We start from the raw sequence: 13,625 nt of genomic DNA, 5'->3' as shown, positions 1-13,625 counted from the left end.
GCGATCTATGGGCTGCCGTCAACGCCCGTGTATGGAGTTCATCGATTCGTGATTTTGTTGAGTATGAGGAATTCACTCAACAGTACTTTAACAAAGTAATCTGAATTACTACTTTTAATCAGCTTAGCCTAAATCATTTGGCAGATGCTATTTGCACCCGAGTACAAATAGTCAATATGAACACTATTTGCACCCGATTGCAAATAGTCAATATGAGCGCTATTTGCACCCGGGTGCAAATAGTCAATATGGATACTATTTGCACGTGGCGGGTGCAAATAGTCAATATGAACACTATTTGCACTCGGGTGCAAATAGTCAATATGTACGCTGTTTGCACTCAGGTGCAAATAGTCAATGTATGAGCTATTTGCAGTCGAATGGTCTGTTAACATTATGAAATATGATTTCGCGCGGCGCGAAATCATATTTCATAATGTTAACAGACCATTCGACTGCAAATAGCTCATACATTGACTATTCCTTCGCTTCGACTAACAAAAAACATGTTTTTCAAACAAAAATTTCATTTCGTTAGATTTGTCAAGAAAATAATTCCAGTGAATTACGTCAATATTTTTTCTTTCGACGCTTTGTGGAAATTGCATTTCCCCAAGGTCTCAGAAGGGCAGCTAAATGTAGTGCATTTTGACAAAGGCTACTCATTTGGACCACACCAAACTCCTCTCTTGTAAACAGTTGGTAGATGGAAGAATTCAGGAATAAATTAATCTCCTTAGACAAATTGTAGAAATATGAATTCAGTAGGGACGAACCAACAGTTTGTAGAAGGATGAATTCAGTTGGAACAAACCAAACTCCTTACTTTCAAAGTTTGTAGAAGGATGAATTCAATAGGAACAAAGGAAAGTCTTTCCTCACAAATCGTATATGGATGAATTCAGTAGGAACAAACTAAACTCCTTCCTTACACAAATTGTAGAAAGATGAATTCGGTTGGGACGAACCAAACTCTTTCGTTACAGTTTGTAGAAGGATGAATTAAGTACAAACTAAACTCCTTCCTTACACAGCTCCTAACAGGGTGATTTCAGTAGGAACAAACGAAAGTCCTTCCTTACACAACTTGTAGAAGGATGAATTCAGTTGAACCAAACTCCTTCCTTACACAGCTCCTAACAGGGTGAATTCAGTAGGAACAAACGAAAGTCCTTCCTTACACAACTTGTAGAAGGATGAATTCAGTTGAACCAAACTCCTTCCTTACACAGCTCCTAACAGGGTGAATTCAGTAGGAACAAACGAAAGTCCTTCCTTACACAACTTGTAGAAGGATGAATTCAGTTGAACCAAACTCCTTCCTTACACAGCTCCTAACAGGGTGAATTCAGTAGGAACAAACGAAAGTCCTTCCTTACACAACTTGTAGAAGGATGAATTCAGTTGAACCAAACTCCTTCCTTACACAGCTTCTAGAAGGGTGAATTCAGTAGGAAAAAACGAAAGTCCTTCCTTGCACAAAAATCTAGAAGGATGAATTCAGTTGGAATAAACCAAACTATTTCCTTACACAGTTTTTAGAAGGATGAATCCAGTAGGAACGAACCAAACTCCTTCCTCACAAAGTTTGTAGAAGGTTGAATTCAGTAGGAACACACCAAACTCCAAACATAGTTTCTAGAAGCATGAATTCAGTAGGAAGAAACGAAAGTCCTTCCTTGCACAAAAATCTAGAAGGATGAATTCAGTTGGAATAAACCAAACTATTTCCTTACACAGTTTTTAGAAGGATGAATTCAGTAGGAAGCCAAAATCCTTCCTGGCAGTTTGTAGAAGGATGAATTCAGTTGGAACAAACCAAACTCCTTCCTTACACAATTTCTAGAAGAATGAATTCAGTAGGAACGAACCAAACTCCTTTCTTACAAAGTTTGTAGAAGGATGATCTCAGTAGCAACAAACGAAAGTCCTTCCTTACACAGTTTGTTGAAGTTATAAAATTCAGTTGGATCCAACCAGACACTTTGTTTATACAATTTGCAGCGAATTGTGCGAGTAGCATTTTCGATAATAAAATCCGTACATTGTTAGCAAATGATTTTTTTATTATTTCCGATAGTTTTAAAAAGTTGGGTGCAAATAGCGTTAATATTCACTATTTGCACCCGGGTGCAAATAGTGTTCATATTAACTATTTGCACTCGGGTGCAAATAGTGTCCATATTGACTATTTGCACTCGGGTGCAAATAGTGTTCATATTGACTATTTGCACTCGGGTGCAAATAGTGTTCATATTGACTATTTGCACTCGGGTGCAAATAGTCACTTCGAAATCATTTTGTTCACTTCTATTTTGTGTCCCACTGAATAATGTCATTTTGTGTTTGGTAAACCCTGAAACTTTAATCCTTTACAATCCAATAAGGTTCCAATCTCTAACAGATTTATGGTCTGATGCGCCAAATCCCAACACAGTAGGACAACTGACAGTGCACAGTGGACAAGTAGATACGTCTCAAAACTTTTTTCGGAAGGAAACGCCTTTCATCACAGCATACTCTAATTTTGTCAGTAGCAATCGGTGCATCTCAGTGTCAAAACCCTCAGTCAAATCAATAAATAAGCCAGTCACTACGTCCCCATCAACCTTCGAGCTGATCAATTCAAATAGATCAAAATTAGCAAAGGTTAAACAAGTCCCACAAATAGGATATCACAGAAGAAACACAACATTTCAAGGACCCCAAAGGATAGCATAGCCAGGACATTTATTTGTATCGAAAGACATGATTATTGAATGAACGTCACATTCTGAGACTGTCTCAAAAAATATCGAAACAGAATTCAAGTTGTCATTGTCAGTCTCTGGAATCTTACTGGCTAGATCCTTTCCAATACTAGCAAAAAACTCGTTGAAATTCTCTAGCATAACCCTTTCGTCTACATCATTTCCACGCTCCTTCAGAAATACGGCTCGCTTCATTCCCTTCACTCTGCGCAAAACGGTATTGATATGTTTCCACAGTCTCTTGGGAGTAAACTAAAGTCGCGTGAAAGGTCGTCGTAGTTGTGAATTTGAAACTTCTTAAGTTCAACGTTCAACGCCTGAAGCTTACCATTCGGAAAAGAGTACAAATTTTTCCCAGCTGGAAAGGGAATGGAAAACACTGCATGAAAGAAAAAACCATCTGTATATATATATATATGTATATATATATATTATATATATTTTATTATTCCAAGTTCACATTTTAATATATTACAATATTTTGTATTTTTTTTCTGATATTTTTTTGACATTATAATTATTATGTGTACATCGTACATGAATTTTCTTGCTTTTTTATATTTTAAGTGATTATTTAATTTAAAAAAATTATAATTAATTTAAAAAAAATGTTTTTTTTTTCCTTTTTTAAAAAAATTGGGATTGAATAAAATATTATTCAGTTTACGTTATCGGTACGGTTTAGGATTCAAGAAGGATTGTTTTTTTATCATTTTCAAATTAATCTAAGACATATTCATGTAAGTGTGTGTGTGTGTGTGTGTGTGTGGTAATGTAGACTTTCATTTTTTTTTGTTTAATTTCACTTTTATTTTTGCAAAATTCAATTTTGAAATTTATAAAAGCTTGCAAAAATATTTTTTTTATTTCAATTCGATAGTCTCTGTTAGTTTTTCCTCTTCATCTTTTTTTGTTTTCTTTTATTTAAATTTGATATTTTGTCTCATTACGGTAAATCGTATACTATGTTCATATTAAATATGTATAGTGCACATAGTTTTTATTTTTCATTTTTTTGGCTCAAATTTCTTAGATTTTGTTTGTTGTGTTTCTTCTTCTTCTTCTTCATTTTGTTCTTGCAACATTTTCAGTTGAAACGTTTCGTCATAATTTCTTAGTGGCAAACGAATAGAAAAAAATTTAATCATAATGATAAGTTCAGGTTTAGAGTAAAGGTTCTGCTTTAGATTTTCAATTTTCCCGCTAATAGGTTTTTAATCTATTAAAAAAAACAAATATTTGGTCCCCATTCATATTTTTTCCTTAAATTTTTGTTGTTGTCGGTTTTATAATTTTAACGAGCTGTGGCACCCTTGCCATTTCACTTTGAAACATTTTGCTCGACTGGGCTGGTTTTAACATAAAAATGCTCTCGCATAAGTACGAATCGGTTTTTATTTTAAGCTGTAAAAAACGTTCTTTTTTTTTCGCGACAAATTTAAATACTGAAGTAAACTTGTCTCTAACAATAACAAAAAATAAAATAAAAAGAAATGTGTGCTAGGCAGAGTTTCAACCACTTCTACGGTAAGGAATATGCAATACAACAAGAAATTTTGTTAAAAAAAAAACGTTTTATAGTAAAAAGTTTTTATTTTTATTTCGGTTAATTTAATTTTTTTTTTATTAACATGTAAACGTATTAAACTATCGAACCATCACCGAATTATGTAAGTGTAAAAAGTTTTACAAAATAATAATTTACGTATAACAAAAAAAGAAAAAAATTAAAAATTAAAAAATTAAATTTATTTAATTTTAGACAGTTAAATACTCCATTTCGTATAAATCTAGAGTCCTATAAAGTTTTTTTTTTAAATCAATTTTCCGCAGGTAATCCATTTTTTTAAGAAGCAATTTCATGCGTATCCGTTTTAGTTCGTTTATTATTTTCAAATTTCAGCCTGTCATAGCTTCTTAATAAAATGAAGATTTTCTTTCACAAAAATATGAGCGATTTCATTTTGTTGTACAATGTAGAAAACTGTTTTTTGTTTTTAGTAATTTTGGTTGTACTCTTTAAATTAGTTACACAATAATTAATAATCCTTACGCATATATTTCATTCATTCATTGATTGGAATAAAGTAAAAATAATAATAATAATAAAAAAGTTAAGTGGTCAAGCTCGTCCATTACTAATAGTAAAATAAAAATAAACTATACAAAATTACATAACTAATAACTTAACAAAATATATATTTTATCAAAAAAATGGAATTATGTGTTATCATAATTACAGTAATTAAAATGTTACTAACTAACACTGGCACAAGCGGGCCTGAACATATTTTTTTCTCATTTATTTACCATTTTTTATTGTTTTTTTAAATTATTTTAATTTTTATTTTCTTAAAGCAAAATAACGATGTCTACAACGCAAAGCTATTAATTTTCCTCAATGTTCTTTATACGAATATATATTTTACTCGAATATGTTGCTCAAATAATTCTTTGCTCTGGCCTCTGAACTTTATGTCGATATTCATTGGTTCATTTTTTTATTTGTTTTGTTTTTATTAAATCACAAATGAACCGCTAATTTTTCCATTGATTCTTCTTTCGGTCTTTATTTTGTGTTTTGTTACTTTGCACATAATATTTAACATAACTTCCATGTTAAACTAAAAAAAACATCGAAGACAATGTCAATTTTTTCATTTTATTATTTTAGATCGAAAAAAAAACGGACACGAAAACATTCTGTTAAAATATTCGCAAAACAAAATGACCGGTTTCTTGACTTGCACCAATGAAATTCAAAATGAAAAGAACCGAATGTCAAAACAAAGTCGGACTTTACTATTTTGCAAAAACTTAATTTTCATTTCGTCAATTTCCGATGAATTTATCATTCTCTCACATGACTCGAAGAAGTTTTTTTAATCAAAAAGTGAAAGAGTAGCAATAGGTTTGTCTTCTTTAAATAAAAATTTGTTGACAAACGATTGTAACTTTGACTTTTTGGTTATTTATTGGGCCATTTTATCTAGTTAACAGATTACCGGAGTACACGCAAATATCAAATTAAAAATAATATTTGTAACAGAAAAATGCCTACGTTCCGTAAAAAACCCTCTTTTACTTGCAAGTTCAAATTTATTAAATTTGTTTTCGTCTCTTTTCATTTCTTGACTGCCAACTGTTTTCGGTTAAATAAATTAAGGAATGAAATTTCACTTCATTGTTTGACGAAAATGCTGTCTATGTATGACTAGCATTTTCGTTTTTTTTTTTTCATTTTGTTTTCGTCGATATTACATTTTAGAAATGCACTTGTGGAACCGGTAAAATTGCGACGAGAGGTTAAAAAGCTTTCCAAAAGCTTTTTGTATAAATCGTTTTAACGAATTCATAATTTTTGGATCGTTTCAATTTAATGAGCGAATTTTTCGATGGTTTTTCGACCATTTGAAATAAAAGTTTACAAAAAAATGATCTTATATCACCTTTTATTAGCTGGCTTGTACTCAATTTTTCCGTCGCAACTACATGGTCTGATGTTTTGTTTTTTATTTTTGTATTTTGTATTGACTTGGTAATGGTTCAACCGTTGTAAATACTATAATGTGCTCTAAAATTTCATTCATTATTATACTCGGGAAAATTAAGATAAAATGATTCGATTAAAAAGGAGAAAACAAAAATTTTATGAAAGACAAATAAATTTAGTTGATTTTTGTATTTTGTTTATTGATTATGGATTGTTATTATGCTATTGTTTGTATTTTGTTGTTTTTTTTTAAATTTTAATGATAACTATTGATTTATGACATCTAATATATTGTGTTTGTGTGCTCTATTTCAAATTAAATGTAATTATAGATATGCAAATACAAGTTTATTTTTATAATAATTTGAATTGATAATGTTTGGTTTGTTTTGTCTTTACAAGATGTTTAATTATACGTTTTATCCTTTTAATTTGAAAAAATCTTAAATTTGCGAATTAATCCTATTTTCCATTTCTGCTCCTTCTTCTTCTTCTTCTTTTACTAAAACAAACGAGTAGATTATTAACTAGTATTAACGTTCCCGATACGTTTCTTTGTTTTTAGTTGTTGATTTTCTCTAATTCATATTATCTGAAGATACAGTAAAACAAAAATAAAACAAAATTGAAAAACTAAACAAGCATTGTATTACGAGTATACAAAACTACAATTAATTAAATTATAAAAATTCATTTCGGTCAGGCGGAGTGTATTTTTATTGTTATTATCTCTTGGAATGACTAATTTACTTTAAGAAACTTTTTTTTTCTTCAATTTTCTCACTTCAGGTTGTTCATTATTTCATATTTTGAGAAACCAATCGCTAAGTAATCTTCAGACGTGGATTTTTAAGTGGAATGTCAAGTTGTGTGAAGTGACAGTTTCTCATCGAGAAATTTAACTGGAACCGTAACGTTGATAAGCGGTCACAACAAATCGGTTATTTTGTGTGATACATCATTCCGATTTTACGGATCGTTTAAATTTATTTCGAACGTCATCAATCGTGATCTATTTTATAAGTAAACCGTTAAGGAACAGAAGACTTTGTAATATTTTCAAATGTTCGGTAGATCCTCTAGCTAAGTGATACGTTGTATTAACTTCATTCCATTCTTTCCTCATTTCCAAACTGATTTTTATTGACAATAATATTCTTTGGCACACCAGCTAGGTATTAAAAACTCTAAAGAGTTTGCCGAAGAAGTTACTCGATTGTAAGGAAAATATTTTACAAAATAAAAAATGTTCAAATTTGTAAAACTTATCTACCTCTTCCTTAACGGTTTAATTACAAATAAATTCAAAATAAAGCCTTAAAAATGAAAGGCTCAGCGACGGGATGTCAACTCAAATTAATTTTTGTGGAATCTCCCCATTTAAAAATTTTGAAATTCGTATTGGATGAAATAGGCCAGTGGCAATAAAATTTCACGAAATTATTATTATTTTTTTCTCTTCAATGTTCTCATAATTATAAATTTCATTTTTTTACGTTTTTTACTTTCTCTAAATTTAATTTTGAATAAATATCACAAAACAATTTTTTTCTCATTTTTTTTTTGCTATCACAATTAACAATCACAATTTTGAAAGAAAATTTAATTTTCGCCAATTAGTTTTTTTGTGAACACTGAATAGTGACAGTTGTTACACGTCACCGAATTAGAATAATTTTACCGATTTATGATTTACTTTCAGACCAGAATCGAAATGAAATTTTGGTTTTAATTTTTATTTGATTAAAATACGGTAAATGAAACCATTAACTTACCTAAAATATGTTTTTTTGTTTTGTTTAAATAATTACATTTTATAAGAAAAGTTTTTTTAAGGGACTATCTCACAATAGCTTTGACCATTTATTGAATAGGTATGAATTTCACATTTTGGTATATCAATTAACCATCTAGTTACGTTTGTAAAACACTAATGCAATATTATTTTTTATTTATTAATTTTGATATCGTAGTTTCACTTTTCTTCTCTTCCACAATTAAATCAAAAAATCAAGTTTTTGTTGTCTCTCTTTTCATTCATATCATTTTTGTTGTAAACGTTTCTTTTATTTTTTTATTTTTTTATTTTATTTTTGTCTTTTTGTAAATAACAAAACCTCCACACTGGCTGCATTTTCATAATTTAAGGCAAAAAGATTTGCCAGTCGAGGAGAGCATTTTTTAAAAATATTTTAAAGAAATTTTATTTTTGTTTTTTATGTTTTTTTTTGTCATTTTATGTTTGGGCATATGTGACGAAATCTAATGTTATTTTTATAGTTACATACCAATAAGAATGCCCGTAAATAAGATCAAAAATATCCTTGAGTTTTTGTTTTTTTCTTTTCTTTAAATATATTTTTGTTTTTACTACTGATATATTTTTTTAAACTTATTTTTTTGCAATATAAGTATGATAGGTCTCAGGTTTTAGCTTTTTGTTGTTGTTGTTGTTAAAAAAAATTACTGTTGATGTGTTTCTTCGTAATAGAATTTTATTTTCTTCTCTTTTGTTTGTTAATGCTGGGTGTATAGAAGTCAATGTGGTAATATGAACTTTGAATTTAAAAAAAAAATGGTTTCCACTATTTCCTTTTCTTTACAACAATTGGTATAATTTTTCCAACTAATTTTTATTTTATTTTTAATTTCTCATTTTTTTTAAGAAAAAAAAAAGATTATTCTGGCACATACATTATATGGTTGTTCATTTTTATCTCCTTCATTCAATATTTTAGGTATTGTTTGTGCTGATGTTGTATAGCTAAAGCAGAAAGTTTTTTTTTTTAATTTTGGAATCACTGCTAAACAAATTTGACAGAACTTGATGAATTAAAGAAAAAAAATCTTTTTTTTTGTTGAAATAGCGAATTGTTTTTTTACTCAAGAATCGTTTGTTGTTATTCGTCAAACTTTTTATTTTTTTTTATTTTAACATCAATTCAAATAATGCGAAACAGAATTCAATCACTGTGTGTAATAGAAAAAAAACTATATTTAGTAATTAACTGTAGAAGTATTCAATATTTTCATAATAATAATAAAATTACAAGTTTGATTCCGCATCACTAACATTTTGATTTACTGACCAGTTTTGAATTAAACAAACAGAAAAAATGAACGACGATGGAATTAGGCAAATATATATTGGAAATGGAATAACTTTGGAGAAAAAAATTGATTCGGTTGACTTATCAGTCAAACATAATGAACAATGAGATATAATTAGAAAATGGTGGATTTTCAGAAGGGCCTGACAATTAAAAATATTTCACTAAATTTCATTGAATTTCACTAAAAAAATGTTTTATGGAAATTCAGTGAAATTTAGTGAATAAACTCTCAATATTAAGACCTGTTTTTCAGAATCGAAACACAATTATATCAAGGGATCGTCCTTCTTCACTTCTGCTTCTGAATTTGGCATTTTATAAGAATGAATCGGAAAATTATTTATTTTTTAAGTTTTACTGTGAATAAAATTCGAAAACAAAACACAAACTTCCGTTCTTAACGAAAAAAGAAAAGAAAAACTTAAAAGAAAAGCTGTATGTACAACTTATTGTCTGACGACTCAATTAAAAATCATCGTTTACAATTTTCTTTTCGTGAAACTTAACTTTTTAACAATTGAAATGAATTGAACAATGTTGTTTATATGATTGACAATTGTTAAATATTAAAGAAAACTGTTAGTTTAAAAGAATAAAAAAGAAAGAAATTCTAATCATCTGAAAAGTGCAATTGGGTAGCACTGAAAATAAATTAAAAAAAAAATTGAGATGAGGGAAAAGGGTGTTTTTAATGATACCAGTAATAAAACGAAAGAAACTAAAAATTTTTCTTCAGCTGGTGATGTCGTATCAAACCGTTTTATAGTTTCTAAGTGTTAAGTTTGTTTGTTTTTTTTTTAAAGATTTTATTTGAAATTTTTATGTAGTTTTCTTTTCTATTAAGTTTAAAAATAACAACTAATCTTACGTCTATTGTTTTTTTTTCATCTTTTATTTTGTTGTTTAAAAATTGATTACATTCATTGAAATTATTATGTATAAGTTGTTGTACTATTGCAGTAAAAAAGCGCAATATTTCATATTTTTTGTTGTTGTTGTTGTTTTATTAAAGTGTATTTTATTGTGATGCATTTGATATTTTCATGTGTCTTGTTTTGTTTTTGTTTAATAAGAAAAAAGAAAGAACTATTGTTGTTGTATGGTTTGTTTTATTTTTTTTATTTAAATAACAATCGACTGTTGGCTTAGATTGGTTTAAGGGAGGATTGGGTGATATACTTTTCTTTTGTTTATTTATAAAGTCTGTGTTTATTTTGCAAATTCAATTTATGAACACATTGAACAGCATAAAATTTAATGTGTTTTCCATGTTGTTTTTGTTGTTGTTTATCAGATTGTTGTTATCGGCAATTTAGTAGCAGTTGCAAAGTAATTACGGGGTAAATAGTTTAATTTTTTTGTCAATAATTGTTTTTACCATTCGTCACAATCCTGGTACGTTTTCCATTTAGTGAAATTTAATGATCGAGAGGGTACAGGAGAGAAACCACACAAGAGCGCCGTTTAGGATACTCTTGTAGAACACAATGATGAATATGATTCGTGCGTCGAAAACCGTTCTTTTCATTTTTCAAGAAAATTCATTAAAAATTGAAATGTCTCGTTTTCGTTTGTTTATTGACCTCAGCTTCGCCTCAGATCAATAAAATTCACGCGGAAACTAGACTTCTCATCTCTAGCCATGTAATAGTAGTTCACATAACAAAGGAGAAGAGGGTAAACGTCAAGTTTTCATGTGAATTTTGCAAATCCAAGACGCGAGAACGAGATCAGAAAACACAGTAAAATGAAATATTTAATTTTTATCCAGAGTTATACAATGGGGTTTCGATACTGAGGACGTCGAAAGTTGTGCTTGAAGCATGAAGAGTACGGTTTTCGATGCATGTAGCATGTAACATACTATTGTGTACGACATAACGAGCCTGTCACAATTTCATTACAGACCGGCTTATATACCCGGCCATAGCACTAGCTCCTAGCATTTACAATCAATTAACAAGCGTCGAATTCGGATGTTTTAGTGATGAGAGCTACAGCCTAAGATTTACTGTTTTGTGTGTTTTAACTCATACAACGAAAACAAGTCTATAAGGGAAACATATTGCCTACAGTAATTTCATCAGCCTTCATATATATTTCCTATGTCAATGCTAGGAGCAGTGCTATGACCCGACTGAAACTTACACATATTTTGAAAATCGATTTGGTATGATATTCAATCCTTCTTTGTCATTGAAGACAAAGAATAATTTCTTTTATTTCTTTCTCTAAAGTCTAATCCGTTAGTGAGGAGTATGATTTAAAAGGAAAAACATTTCGAGAATAATTTTGGATAAAATCAATGCTCATCGGTAGACACTCCACCATTATATTCACATTGCTCAAAGGAAAACTGTCTGAATGCGACCACAGTGAAATTCGGCAAAGATATACGGTTTAAGTATAAGTAAAGTCTTAAGTCTTCTAAGTAGAGACAAACGGATCGGCGGAAACCCATAAGGGAAATATTGAAAATGAAAATTTAACTGGCAGTCAATTTTTTAGTTAAATTTAAAACATCTCCATTGATATCACGCAAGCTGCATAACCATTAACCTGTACAAAAGCGCAACAGTTTTTTTTTTGGCAATTGGCCGACTCTATGTAAATTGTGAATGGGTAACGTGCAAATGGCAATTTTGAGGGTACTCCGGGCCTTCGAAAAAGTTGTCATGAACAAAAATTGATTTTTTTAATTTGTGTAGTTTCTGTCGGGGCCTATTTTTTCGAAAACGTTTTCTACAATTTGTAGGAATTAAAATATTTTTCTAAGTTTCTACAAATGTTAGAATTTGAAGATATTGTTAAATAATTACAAATTTTAGTAGAAAAGTCTCTGGAAAATTCTAAAGCTTCTAAAATAATTTGTAGAATATTCTAAAATTTGTAGAAATTGTAGAAATGTTTAGAAATATTTATTGAAACTTCTAGAAGTTTTTTTTTTGGAATCTTCAAAATAGGCACTAGCTACTCTTCCCGTGACTTCTCCCAGATAACAAATAACTTACTCCTGATACACATAGCAACGCGAATGTGACATGAAACCCCTTTTGTTTTCGGATCTTTTTCAATTGCTTTGAAATGTCAAACTTGCGAAAGCTATGCAACTTTGATGATTGTAATGAATCAATCGACCAAATTGCGTAGCTATCGCAAGTTTGACATTTCAAAACAAAAAAGAATTTTATGTCAAACTCGCGTTGCTATGTGTATATACAGTTTGATTTACCCATTTATAATTGCTGATTGTTGAAATTGAACTCATTTTTTTGTGTAGTTCCGAACAAAAATTTTACTTTAACAAAAAGCGTACCAATGAAGATGAACAAAGTTATTTCAAGTTAACAAAAAAATGTTTTTTTTCTCTCTCTCTCTCTCTCTCTCTCTCTCTTTCTCGATATCTTAAATCTTGTTTTTTGTTCCGCTCATTCGTTATACTCATTCTTATACGATTCAATACTTTTTTTTACGGATTGGTCACTTGTCTCGTAGCATTTGGTTTACTTTTTGTTTTGTTTTTGTTTGTTTTCGATTTAATTTAGAATTAATTGTAATGTAACGTACAAAAAATAACGCAAAAAAAAATTATTTTGAAAATAGTGCCAAAATTTTCATTTATATTCATAATAATTAATTTCTTAACACAAAAAAAAATTATTTTCAAATTAAACAAAAAAAAAGAAATTGCACTAATTTAAATGTTTTCAACTGGACCTATATAATTTTAATATAGTCAATCTTTTTTTCTCTCCGAATATAAACACATACCCCGAAGGTTCTTTATATATAAGTATATTTTTCTAACTTATATACATCTGCTAGTTTCATGTTTTTTTTACTTTAATTTTTTTTTTATAATATTTTTTTTACCTATTCAATATGTAAATAGAATAAATTTTATTCCCTATATATTTTAATAATTTTTTTTCTAACGAATATGTTTCCGTTATTTTGTTCTAATTGCACTTTAATTTTTGTTTCATATTTTATTTTTTAAATTAAAAAAAATTATTGTTTCATTTTTTTAATATAAATTACAAAATAGAAAATATACGCCTGCAAGAATTCTCAAATGAAAGATTTTTTTTGTTTTTATTCCTCTCTTTTTTTTGTATATTTTTAAAAATGAAAAAGAAAATTTAAAGAAAATCTTTTTGTTTTCTTCCATGTTTTGTTGTTTTAAATTTATTTTTCTCTCTAGTACGAATCAGAATCAATTTTACATTATAACAATTAATTAATTTTTTTTTTGTAATTCATTCCTTT

This window comes from Bradysia coprophila (genome assembly GCF_014529535.1).
Source record: "Bradysia coprophila strain Holo2 chromosome X unlocalized genomic scaffold, BU_Bcop_v1 contig_117, whole genome shotgun sequence".
In the NCBI taxonomy this organism is placed as follows: Eukaryota; Metazoa; Arthropoda; class Insecta; order Diptera; family Sciaridae; genus Bradysia; species Bradysia coprophila.
Note: the sequence above shows the minus strand (reverse complement) of the source record.